The sequence below is a fragment of the Tachyglossus aculeatus genome, chromosome X4 (assembly GCF_015852505.1).
Source record: "Tachyglossus aculeatus isolate mTacAcu1 chromosome X4, mTacAcu1.pri, whole genome shotgun sequence".
Taxonomy (NCBI): Eukaryota; Metazoa; Chordata; class Mammalia; order Monotremata; family Tachyglossidae; genus Tachyglossus; species Tachyglossus aculeatus.
In genome coordinates this window covers 2,900,275-2,913,394 of record NC_052098.1, presented here as the reverse complement: position 1 = coordinate 2,913,394, position 13,120 = coordinate 2,900,275, and the positions used below count along the sequence as shown (strand labels likewise).

General features: G+C 45.6%; 1 protein-coding gene across 3 annotated transcripts in view; it reads right to left on the bottom strand.

Moving 5' to 3' along the window:
- The window catches only part of FRMD3 (FERM domain containing 3), a 264,744-nt gene that overhangs the window by 224,148 nt on the left and 27,476 nt on the right, over positions 1 to 13,120 (bottom strand). The window lies entirely within an intron of this gene.

Sequence of the window (13,120 nt, the reverse complement as noted above, 5' to 3'; positions counted from 1 at the left end):
TGAGTGTGTGTGTGGGGGGGGGGGGGGTGTTCGTTGTTTTTTATGTTATTTGCTAAGTACCTACTATGTCCCAGGCAATGTACCAAGTGCTGGGGTAGATACAAGATAATCAGGTTGGACACAGTCAATGTCCTACAGTGGGCTCACAGTCTTAATCTCCATTTTACAAATGAGGTAACTGAGGCACAGAGACATGAAGAGACTTAATTTACTCCCATTTTACAGATAATGGAACTGAGTCCCAGAGAGGCTGACATGCCCAAGGCCACTTGGCAGGAAAAGCAACAGAGGTAGGATTCGAATCTGAGCTTCCGCTTTCAGCCCAAGTAAATCCCTCCCTGCACCTCCCTGCCTGGGCCGAGATGAAACAATCAGGAATGAAAGGATCTTGAGGAAGTTCTGCCCACAGTTTGTGTCAGATTTTTTTGAGCAGATAATCAAACTTAATAATAACAATAATAATTGTGGCATTTTTAAGCATTTACTGTGTGCCAACCATTGTACTAAGCCCTGGAGTAAATGCAAGGTAATCAGGTCGGACACCATCCCTGTCCCACACTGGGGTTACAATCTAAGCAGGAGGAAGAACAGGTGTTTTAATCCCCATTTTACAGATGAGGAGACCAAGGCCCAGAGAAGTTAAGTGCCTTTCACAAGGTCACACAGCAGGCATGTGGCGGGGCCGGGATTAGAACCCATGTCTGCCGACTCCTAGTTCTGTGCTCTTTCAACCAGGCCATGTTGCTTCAAGTAGTTGAACTAGAAAAACAGCTTAATTTAAAAATGAATGATGCAGGTGTCAATGAGTTAATTGTTTCTCATTGAGAGGAACTGTTGGTCCAAAAAGGGCCTCATCGAACTTTGACAATTCAATACATCACCGTAAAATGTTAAAACAGATGAAGTTATAGTCTCTCCAGCTAAAATCATAGCATTAAAGAGTTTTACATCAATTTCAGTAAAGCAGATTAATCTGGAAATATGACTGAAAAAGAAGACCCTAATGGAGAGGAGTTCAAAGGTGTGAAGAAGTGTGCATAAGGTGTTTGTCAGCTCAAAGATGTTATGAAGAACAAATAATTCACTGAAGTTGAAAAACCAATACCACAGTCATCAGTACAAGCTTCTACTCATCATCAATCGTATTTATTGAGCGCTTACTGTGTGCAGAGCACTGTACTAAGCGCTTGGGAAGTACAAGTTGGCAACATATAGAGACAGTCCCTACCCAACAGTGGACTCACAGTCTAAAAGGGGGAGACAGAGAACAAAACCAAACATATTAACAAAATAAATAGAATAGATATGTACAAGTAAAATAAATAAATAAATAGAGTAATAAATATGTACAAACATATATACAGGTGCTGTGGGGAAGGGAAGGAGATAAGATGGGGGGATGGAGAGGGGGACGAGGGGGAGAGGAAGGAAGGGGCTCAGTCTGGGAAGGCCTCCTGGAGGAGGTGAGCTCTCAGTAGGGCCTTGAAGGGAGGAAGAGAGCTAGCTTGGCGGATGGGCAGGGGGAGGGCATTCCAGGCCCAGGGGATGACGTGGGCAGGGGGTCGATGGCGGGACAGGCGAAAACGAGGTATGGTGAGGAGATTAGCAGCAGAGGAGCGGAGGGTGCGGGCTGGGCTGTAGAAGGAGAGAAGGGAGGTGAGGTAGGAGGGGGCGAGGTGATGGAGAGCCTTGAAGCCCAGGGTGAGGAGTTTCTGCCTGATGCAGAGATTGACTGGTAGCCACTGGAGATTTTTGAGGAGGGGAGTAATATGCCCAGAGCGTTTCTGGACAAAGATAATCAGGGCAGCAGCATGAAGTATGGATTAAAGTGGGGAGAGACACAAGGATGGGAGATCAGAGAGAAGGCTGATGCAGTAGTCCAGACGGGATAGGAGGAGAGCTAGAATGAGCAGGGTAGCAGTATGGATGGAGAGGAAAGGGCGGATCCTGGCAATGTTGCGGAGCTGAAACCGGCAGGTTTTGGTCACGGCTTGGATGTGAGGGGTGAATGAGAGAGCGGAGTCGAGGATGACACCAAGGTTGCGGGCTTGTGAGACGGGAAGGATGGTAGTGCCGTCAACAGAGATGGGAAAGTCAGGGAGAGGGCAGGGTTTGGGAGGGAAGACAAGGAGTTCAGTCTTGGACATGTTGAGTTTTAGGTGGCGGGCAGACATCCAGATAGAGATGTCCTGAAGTCAGGAGGAGATGCGAGCCTGGAGAGAGGGGGAGAGAGCAGGGGCAGAGATGTAGATCTGGGTGTCATCAGTGTAGAGATGATAGTTGAAGCCGTGGGAGCGAATGAGGTCACCAAGGGAGTGCATGTAGATAGAGAACAGAAGGGGACCAAGCACTGAACCTTGGGGAACCCCCACAGTAAGAGGATGGGAGGGGGAGGGGGAGGAGGAGCCTGCAAAAGAGACTGAGAATGAACGACCAGAGAGATAAGAGGAGAACCAGGAGAGGACTGAGTCTGTGTAGCCAAGGTCAGATAGCGTGTTGAGAAGGGGGTGGTCCACAGTGTCGAAGGCAGCTGAGAGGTCGAGGAGGATTAGGACAGAGTATGAGCCATTGGATTTGGCAAGCAGGAGGTCATTAGTGACCTTTGAGAGGGCAGTTTCCATGGAATGTAGGGGACGGAAGCCAGACTGGAGGGGATTGAGGAGAGAGTTGTTGTTGAGGAATTCTAGGCAGCACGTGTAGACAACTCGTTCAAGGAGTTTGGAAAGGAATGGTAGGAGGGATATTGGGGCGATAACTAGAAGGTGAGGTGGGGTCAAGAGAGGGTTTTTTTAGGATGGGAGAGACATGGGCATGTTTGAAGGCAGAGGGGAAGGAACCAGTGGAGAGTGAGCGGTTGAAGATGGAAGTTAAGGAGGGGAGAAGGGATGGAGCGAGAGATTTCATGAGATGAGAGGGAATGGGGTCAGAAGCACAGGTGGCCGGAGTAGCACTACTGCTACAGAGACTCAGTTATACTAACAATTGTGGTATTTGTTAAGCTCTTAGTGTGTGTCAAGCACTGTACTAAGCGCTGGGGTAGAGACAAGGTCAAGTCTAAGTAGTAAGGAATAACAGGTATTGAATCCCCATTTTGCAGACGAGAGAACTGAGGCCCGTGACTTGCCCAAGTTCACACAGCAGACAAGTGGCAGAGTCTGGTCTAGACCCCAGATCCCCTGACACCCAGGCCCATGCACTTTCCATAGACCACACTACTTAGAACTCCTCATTTAGTAAATATTGAGATGTTATGCTTTGAAATCAAATCTACATCTCTGCCCCTGCTCTCTCTCCCTCCCTCCAGGCTTGCATCTCCTCCTGCCTTCAGGACATCTCCATCTGGATGTCTGCCCACCACCTAAAACTCAACATGTCCAAGACTGAACTCCTTGTTGTCCCCCCCAAACCCTGCCCTCTCCCTGACTTTCCCATCACTGTTGACAGCAGGGCCATCCTTCCCATCTCACAAGCACCTAACCTTGGTGTCATCCTCGACTCCGCTCTCTCATTCACCCCTCACATCCAAGCCGTCACCAAAACCTGCCGGTCTCAGCTCCACAACATTGCCAAGATCTGCCCTTTCCTCTCCATCCAAACCGCTACCCTGCTCGTTCAAGCTCTCATCCTATCCCGTCTGGATTACTGTATCAGCCTCCTCTCCGATCTCCCATCCTCCTGTCTCTCCCCACTTCAATACATACTTCACACCGCTGCCCGGATTGTCTTTGTCCAGAAATGCTCTGGGCATGTTACTCCCCTCCTCAAAAATCTCCAGTGGCTACCAATCAACCTACGCATCAGGCAAAAACTCCTCACCCTCGGCTTCAAGGCTCTCCATCACCTCGCTCCCTCCTACCTCACCTCCCTTCTCTCCTTCTACAGCCCAGCCCGCACCCTCCACTCCTCTGCCACTAATCTCCTCACCGTGCCTCGTTCTCGCCTGTCCCGCCATCGACCCCCGGCCCACGTCATCCCCCTGGCCTGGAATGCCCTACCTCCGCATATCCGCCAAGCTAGCTCTCTTCCTCCCTTCAAGGCCCTACTGAGTGCTCACCTCCTCCAGGAGACCTTCCCAGACTGAGCCCCCTCCTTCCTCTCCCCTTCCTCCCCATCCCCATCCCCCCCGCCTTACCTCCTTACCCTCCCCACAGCACCTGTATATATGTATATGTTTGTACGTATTTATTACTCTATTTTATTTGTACATATTTATTCTATTCATTTTATTTTGTTAATATATTTTGTTTTGTTCTCTGTCTCCCCCTTCTAGTCTGTGAGCCCACTGTTGGGTAGGGACTGTCTCTATACGTTGCCAACTTGTACTTCCCAAGTGCTTAGTACAGTGCTCTGCACACAGTAAGTGCTCAATAAATACGATTGAATGAATGAATGAATTACTTTAACAAAGGTTCTGGAACATTTCCTTATCTACAACACATAAATCTGTGGGGAAAATATATCACACAGTTTAGCTGTTTATGATATAACCACTTTGTATTGTGAATTAAGCACTCTGATATTCACCCTTTCCCCAGCCCCACAGAACTTATGAACTTATCCGTCTGTAATTTATTTTAACACCTACCACCCCATCTAAGTTCACTGTGGGCAGTAATCATGGTTACCAATCCTATTGTATTGTCCTTTCCCAAGCACTTAGTACAGTGCTCTACACACAGCGGGCATTCACTAGATACCACATTTGCAAGGAATATAACTAGGTTGCATTGTGGGACATACCTGCTCCTCCTTTTTAAGCAATACTGCAGCATAAAAAGTGAACTGTGGGTGACCCATGTACGGAGATGGGGTTATCTTGATTTCATTACTTAAAAATACATGAAAGGTGGTTTCAAAGAATGTTCAGGGGTTCTCACAGTCAGATTTGAACTCCCCTGCCAGGGAAGGCTGGGAAATTTTCTCTGAGACTCATCGCAGGATAAGTTGGACAAAATGACCCTTGGCAGCTGAAAAAAATCTTCATTTCCTGCCTCAAAATGAAAATTTGTCAAACGGAAAGGACTGAAGGCAGCCAGCCTTGAATTTGAACAATCCACTCAGAGGGGCCACTTGGGGCTAGTCTCACCCTGCCCCAAGGGTGAGGGGAAGGGGGAAGCATCTGGAATCAGAGCTGGTACTGAAGATGATGGAGTCTGCCATCAGTAATGGTGGATAAACCTCAGTTGGATTTCAGAACTGAGAACCTCTACAGAGGAACTGATGAGAGCACTAGCAGTTTATGCAGCATCACTCAAAACTCTCTTGCTCAATCAGCTGTATTTATTGAGCGCTTACTGTGTGCACAAGACTCTACTAAATCCTTGAGAGAGTACCATATAACAGAGTTGGTAGACACATTCCCTGCCCACAGTGAGCTCACATCCAGAGGGGGAGACAGATATTAATATAAATAAATAAATTACTGATATGTATTTATCAGCTGTGGGGCTGAGGGAGGGGCGAATCAAGGGAGCAAATCAGGGTGACACAGAAGGGAGTGGGAAAAGAGAAAATGAGGGCTTAGTCGGGGAAGGCTTCTTGGAGGAGATGTACCTTCAATAAGGTGAAGAGAGTAATTGTCTGTCAGATGTGACAGGGACCTGGGGGAAGGAGAGCATTCCAGGCCAAAGGCAGAACACGGGCAAGAGGTTGGTGGTGAGCTAGATGAGAGCGAGGTACAGTGAATAGGTTGGAATTAGAGGAGCGAAGTGTGCAGACTGGGTTGTAAGAAGAAAGCAGCAAGGTGAGGTGGGAAGGGGCAAGGGGACTGACTGTTTTCAAGCTGAGGTCAAGGAGTTTCTGCCCTTGCCCGGGTAAATTCCCACTGAGGCCCTGAGTGCAACGAGCCAAAAGGAGGGCAGAGGTGCAGCACCTTGCAGAGTGTGTGTGCGAGGTCTTCACCCTCATTAACCAGCTACACGCAGAACTGACACTAGAACCCAGGTCTACTGATTCCCAGAGCGGTGTTTTTTGAGGAAAAGGGGAGAGATGGATCACCACTGGCTTGTAGGAAAAGGATTGGATATCTTTCCCTTTTTCACCTTGAGACACCTGGACATGTTAGAGAGAGTATAATCATTCTAGGGAATCCAAACGGAGATCAACAAAGTCATCGGGATTTTGAAAGACCTAGAGAAAAGGCCTTCCTTGACTAAGCCCTCATTTCCTCTTCATTTGATCAATCAAATTAGTATTTATTGAATGCTTACTATGTGCAGAGCACTGTACTAAGCACTTGGGAGAGTCCAATACAACTGAATTAGCAGTCACATTCCCTGGCCATAACGAACTTACAGTCTACAGGGGGTGGCAAACAATATGAATAAATAATTTGTAATATATAATTTAAAGATATGTACTTAAGTGTGGTGGGGTTTGGAATGGGGCAAATACCAAGTTGCCAAAGGTCATTTTCTCTCCCTCCCTTCAGCGTCGCCCTTGCACCCTTAAATCATCCCTCCCTCAGCCCCCCAGCACTCATGTACTTATCTGTAGGCTGTAACCTCGTCCTGGGCAGGGAACTGTGTCTACCCACTCTCATATTGTACTCTCCCAAGTGCTTGGTACAGTGCTCTGCACACAGTAAGCCACTCAATAAATACAATTGATTCTGACACTGGTTAGTAAGACAACTGTGTTCAGCATGTAACTTTCCCTTTCTTTTTTAGTGAAAGGTAGAAAGGGTCTAGGTATAGCTAAGTGTTGGATATTTGCTGACTGCTATTTTCAAGATCAATCAATCAATCAATCGTATTTATTGAGCGCTTACTGTGTGCAGAGCACTGTACTAAGCGCTTAAGATGGATGTCCTACAGACAGAAAAGCTAAATTACATGTTGATGATAAATTACCAATAAATCAGAGCCTCATTCGCATCTCTCCTGACCTCTTGCTTATGCCCTGCCCTCTGCCCAGAACTCCCTTACGTACTCACGATCCCCTATAGCGTTTACATACATCTCTTTTATACTCTATTACATCTTCCTATCTGTAACATTTTTTAGTAGCTGTTCCCCTTGCTTAAACTGAGAGCTCCTTGGAGGCAAAGAAACATCTACTAATTCTAGGATACAATCCCAAGCACCTAGTACAGTGATCTGCACCCTGTAAGCACTCAATAAATACCTTTGATTGACTGATTGTGTCACTGGAGATGTTGTGATCAATTACCTCTAAAGGAGGTAAGAGAGGGCATATAATAATTCCTCAAGAGAAGGGAGTCATTTCTAGGTTCATGAATTACAGCCCGGCCTCTCCCAAACTGCCGAGATCCTGATGGCCTTTGTCCCTACAGGATTATTTCATATGGACTTTCTCCAGGTTTCCCCTGCCCTTGCTGTCTGCTGAAGCTATTTTTTTTTTTTTTTTTATCTTTGTGGCTTTCACTTCATAATCACTCCTCCTCTTGGTTACAAAAAACTTCCAAACTCCGTGGCCCATCCTGATAATGTCAACTTTGGAAGCATCAATTGACAATTGGGGGACGTTGCTTGGTTCCAGACTTCTGATATGTATGGCCCTATTGTGTTTGTGGACTGAATACACAAGAAACAGCTGATGCATATTCTCAGAAGGGGGATACCAAGATGACCTGACTTGTAAAACCACCAAATTTTCAGCATCCCCATCATCAACACCAACACTTACTGAGAACCTGCTTTATGTGGGGCACTATCCTAGGCACTTGGGAGAGTACAATAGAAGTAGAAGATATAGCCCCTACCCTCGAGGAGCTTACAATCTAAGCAGGGGAAAAAAAGCCAATTGGAAAAAGAATAAGAAAATAGTTAACCAACAGATATACACATGTGGGCTAAGATGGCTGATAGGATGAACTGACCGGGAAGGAACCAGGTGTTGCGGGGTGGGGTGAGACAGAATATTTGGGGGTTCTACAGTCATCTGATGAGCATTTATATGCACAAACCACCAAAACTGTAATTGATTCTTCTGCACATTTTCTCCATCCTGAAGTCTCAGGAGCAAAACTTATCTATCGTTCCCCACAAGAGCCATCCAGGGCCTGAATACCCAGTGGATCATCAACCTCATCATCACTGGTAATAACTGAGCGCTACCGTGGGCCGAGCACTGTACTAAGCACTTGGGAGAGTACAATACTGTTGGTAGAGTTGGTAGACAGGATCCCTAGCCTCAAAAAGCAGTGTTGCTTAGTGGAAAAAGCACAGGCTTGGGAGTCAGAGGACATGGGTTCTAATCCCATCTCTGCCACTTGTCTGCTTTGTGACCTTGGGCAGGTAACTTAACTCCTCTGTGACTCCATTACCTCATCTGTAAAATGAGGATTAAGACTGTGAGCCCCAGATGGGATAACCTGATTACCTTGTATCTACCCCAGCGCTTAGAACAGTGCTTGGCACATAGTAAATGCTTAACAAATACCATAATTAATTAAGAAGCTTACAGTCTAGTGGGAATAATGGCCTACTGGAAGGAGCCTGGGAGTCAGAGGACCGGTGTTCTAATTCTGGCTCCACCACTTGTCTGCTCTGTGACCTTGAGCAAATAACTTAACGTCTCTGTGCCTCAGTAACCTCATCTGGAAAATGGGGATCAAGACTCTGAGCCCTATGTGGAACAGGGACTGTGTCCAACCCAGTGCTTAGTACAGTGTCTGGCATATAGTAAGTGCTTAAAGAATACCACAATTATTACTTTTCCTGGTCTCTGCCTCTGCAGCTCTGATCTGAGTCCTTAGGGAGGCAAAGACACCTGTGTAAAACATAATGGCAGCAGGTTGAAAACACTGATCCTCTTGCCTCCCCCTCTCCCAGGATTCATGACCTCTCTCCATCACACTGCCTTGGGGGACTGAGTTCTCGGAAGAGTCTCCTCCCAACAAGCATTTTGTGTTCTGCAGAGAGGTTAACCAATGTAATTCTTGCCATCCATCACTGAGAGAGATGTCAAACAAGAGTAAGGGCATAAACTAGCACTGCAGGTTTGGGAAGGTGAATGGGGATCTCTTCTCCTGTGGGCTAGACCTCACATCAGCTAATTGGAGGTTCAGAACTCATTCTTTCCACACAGGCCCATATGGCAGGGAGAGAAAGTAAGATTGATATTTCTTGAAGGCGAGAATTACACTGTCCTCAGTAAGGAGTTGGCATTGCGTGTTAGCTGTCCACATGGGTTGGAAACAGCCTGTATATATGTAGATATGTTTGTACATATTTATTACTCTATTTATTTATTTATTTATTTTACTTGTACATATCTATTCTATTTATTTTATTTTGTTAGTATGTTTGGTTTTGTTCTCTGTCTCCCCCTTCTAGACTGTGAGCCCACTGTTGGGTAGGGACTGTCTCTATATGTTGCCAACTTGTACTTCCCAAGCACTTAGTACAGTGCTCTGCACACAGTAAGCACTCAATAAATACGATTGATTGACTGATTGATTGATTAGCCTGGGCCCTTACCTGGCCTTTTTTTACATAATCAATCAATCGATGGCATTTATTGCATACTTACAATGTGCGGAGCACTGTACTAAGTGCTTGGGACAGTACAACACATTCATTCATTCAATTGTATTTATTGAGTGCTGTGTGCAGAGCACTGTACTAAGCGCTTGGGAAGTACAAGTTGGCAACATATAGAGATGGTCCCTACCCAACAGTGGGCTCACAGTCTAGAAGGGACAACAAAACAAAACATATTAACAAAATAAAATAAATAGAATAGTAAATATGTACAAGTAAAATAGAGTAATAAATCTGTACAAACATATATACAGGTGCTGTGGGGAGGGGAAGGAGGTAAGGCTGGGGGGATGGGGAGGGGTAAGAGGGGGAGAACACATCTCCCCACTCCTCAAAAATCTGCAGTGGTTGCCCATTTCTTTCCACATCAAGCAGAAATTCCTGACCGTCGGCTTGAGGGTACTCCATCAGCTCTCTTCCCTCCTTATGTAACCACTCTCTGTTCCCGCTGCACACCAGCTTGCACTCTTCTGTTCCCCTCAAGCCAACCTACTTGCCATGCCTTGTTTTGGTGTCTCCTGCCGCCGACCTCTCACTCACACCCTCCCACTGTCTGGAACTACTTCCCCCTTCACATCCGACAGACAACAGTGATCCCCATCTTCAAAGCCCTTCTGAAATTTGCCTCATCTATTAGCCATCGACCCCCGGCCCACGTCATCCCCCTGGCCTGGAATGCCCACCCTCCCAACATCCGCCAAGCTAGCTCTCTTCCTCCCTTCAAGGCCCTACTGAGAGCTCACCTCCCCCAGGAGGCCTTCCCAGACTGAGCCCCCTCCTTCCTCTCCCCTTTGTCCCCCTCTCCATTCTGTCTTACCTCCTTCCCTTCCCCACAGCACCTGTATATATGTATATATGTTTTTACATATTTATTACTCTATTTATTTTACTTGTACATATCTATTCTATTTATTTTATTAATATGTTTTGTTTTGTTCTCTGTCTCCCCCTTCTAGACTGTGAGCCCACTGTTGGGTAGGGACTGTCTCTATATGTTGCCAACTTGTACTTCCCAAGCGCTTAGTACAGTGCTCTGCACACAGTAAGCGCTCAATACGATTGATTGATTGATTATACCCACTCCCAGGACTTACATTCATATACATATGCAATGGTACATTCAATCATTCATTCTAATATTTCACCTTGACCTCTACATAAATACCTATTCTACCCTTGTACTTCCTCTGGGTCCCATTTTGTCTCTCTCCCCCTTAGACTGTATAGCTTCCTGAGGGCAGGAGAACATGCGTCTTGCTTCTGCGGTCCTCTCCCAGGCATTTAGTACCTGGCAAAACTCCTGGCAAAACTCACACGGGCAAAAACTCCTCACCCTCGGCTTCAAGGCTCTCCATCACCTCGCCCCCTCCTACCTCACCTCCCTTCTCTCCTTCTACAGCCCAGCCTGCACCCTCCACTCCTCTGCCACTAATCTCCTCATTCTCGCCTGTCCCGCTGTCGACCCCCGGCCCACGTCATCCCCCGGCCTAGAATGCCCTCCCTCCCCACAGCCGCCAAGCTAGCTCTCTTCCTCCCTTCAGGCCCTACTGAGAGCTCACCTCCTCCAGGAGGCCTTCCCAGACTGAGCCCCCCTCCCCCTCCGCCACCTCCCCATCCCCCCCTCCGCCACCTCCTTCCCCTCCCCACAGCACCTGTATATATGTATATATGTTTGTACGTATTTATTACTCTATTTTATTTGTACATATTTATTTTATTTTGTTAATATGTTTTGTTTTGTTCTCCATCTCCCCCTTCTAGACTGTGAGCCCACTGTTGGGTAGGGACCGTCTCTATATGTTGCCAACTTGTACTTCCCAAGCGCTTAGTACAGTGCTTTGCACACAGTAAGCTCTCAATAAATACGATTGAATGAATGAATGAATTTAGTACAGTACTTAGCACTCAGAAGGTGTTCAATAAATATCACTGATTGATTGACTGGAGAAGTTTCAAGGGGATGTGAGGCAAGGCTTAGTCACACAGGCACCCTTAGGTGAATTTCACTGTCAATGCTATTACAACACAAGGGACAACCATATGTTTTATATATATACACACACATACATATACATATGTATATATGTATATACACACACACACGCATATGTATGCATATGTGTGTGCACATATATGAATGTATATATAAATCCCTGTAAGTTCATCCTCTAATCAATCAAAATTATTGAGCACTTACGCATGAATAGCACTGTACTAAGCTAGATTGTATGCTCATTGTGGGCAGAGAACATGCCTACTAATTTCGTCATACCGTACTCTCCCAAGCACTTAATATAGTGTTCTGCACACAGTAAAGCATTCAATAAATATGATTGATTAATGTATAGCAACTAAGAACAATGACATAGATACATATAATACATATATTTAATACACCATTGCCCTTTATGTCAAAATATATACACTCATATTCACAGTTGTCCAAGTTGAATCCAACTTGGATTCCAACTTAGATTCCCAAGTTGTTGTCCCCAGGTGTCCATTTTTGACTCAGGCGTTAAGCAAGGGGAAGAGATTGAATCAGAAATGGTTGAGCAAAGAATGAACTGGGGGGAAAGGAGGTGTTAAACCAACTTTCCCATTTTGACAATCAATGCTGGAAATATGGAAAATGCATTTCCTTGGGGACTGAGTCACTAGCATGGTTTTATACTTCTAAAAATAAACAAAATAAATCACAACACATTTGTGAGATGTCAGTGAAAGACACTCATTGAGCATGCCTTAGGAGCTCCAGGCTGATGTTCTTTTCTTCTCAGATTTCTGTTCATATCCCTCAAGAGGCGCGCTAAAAATTGTTCAGCTAAATAATAAAATTATTTCCATAACTTTTTATTTATGAGCCCTTCTGCCCACAGAGCCCTAGGGCTATGTAACATTGTAAAAGCAAATGTTATGATGAAATAGGAGCCAAATTTACCAAGCGCAAATCAGTGAATCTGAGCAAATCCTAGAGGAGAAGGAGACTCTAGAAAACTCAACACAATAGCCCCGGATGCGTTTAACTGAATTATCAGTAACTTACCTTTACACAACTCATTTTCCAAAATCATTTGAAATGATTTCACTTAAGATCTTGTTTTGAAAGACCCGCACTTATTATAGCCCCCATTTATTTAGGTATATTAATGTCTGTCTCCCCTTCTAGACTGTAAGCTTGTGGTGGACAGGGAACATTACCAACTCTGTTACATTAGACTCTCCCAAGCACTTAGCACAGTGCTCTGAACACAGTAAGCGCTCAATAGATACTATCGATTTGAATTGATGCATATACTAAAAAGCTCAGGAAATGCCTAACTTCTCCAATTTCCTTTACATATCTTCCAAAGCTTAAACTCTCATTCAAAACTTCTATCTTTCTCCTATGAGTGATTAACATAGGGTTTCCGACAAGCACATTACTCCACCATCATCATAACAAGAAGAAACTGAGGCCCAGAGAGGTGAAGCGACTTGCCCAAGGTCACAGAGCAAGTAGATGGCAGACTCAGGAATGGAATCCAAGACCTCCTAGCTACCAGGGTGAGAGTCTGCCAGGAAAAGAGACACACACTTCCTTCTCAGATCCTCAGAACCATCATTCATTCATT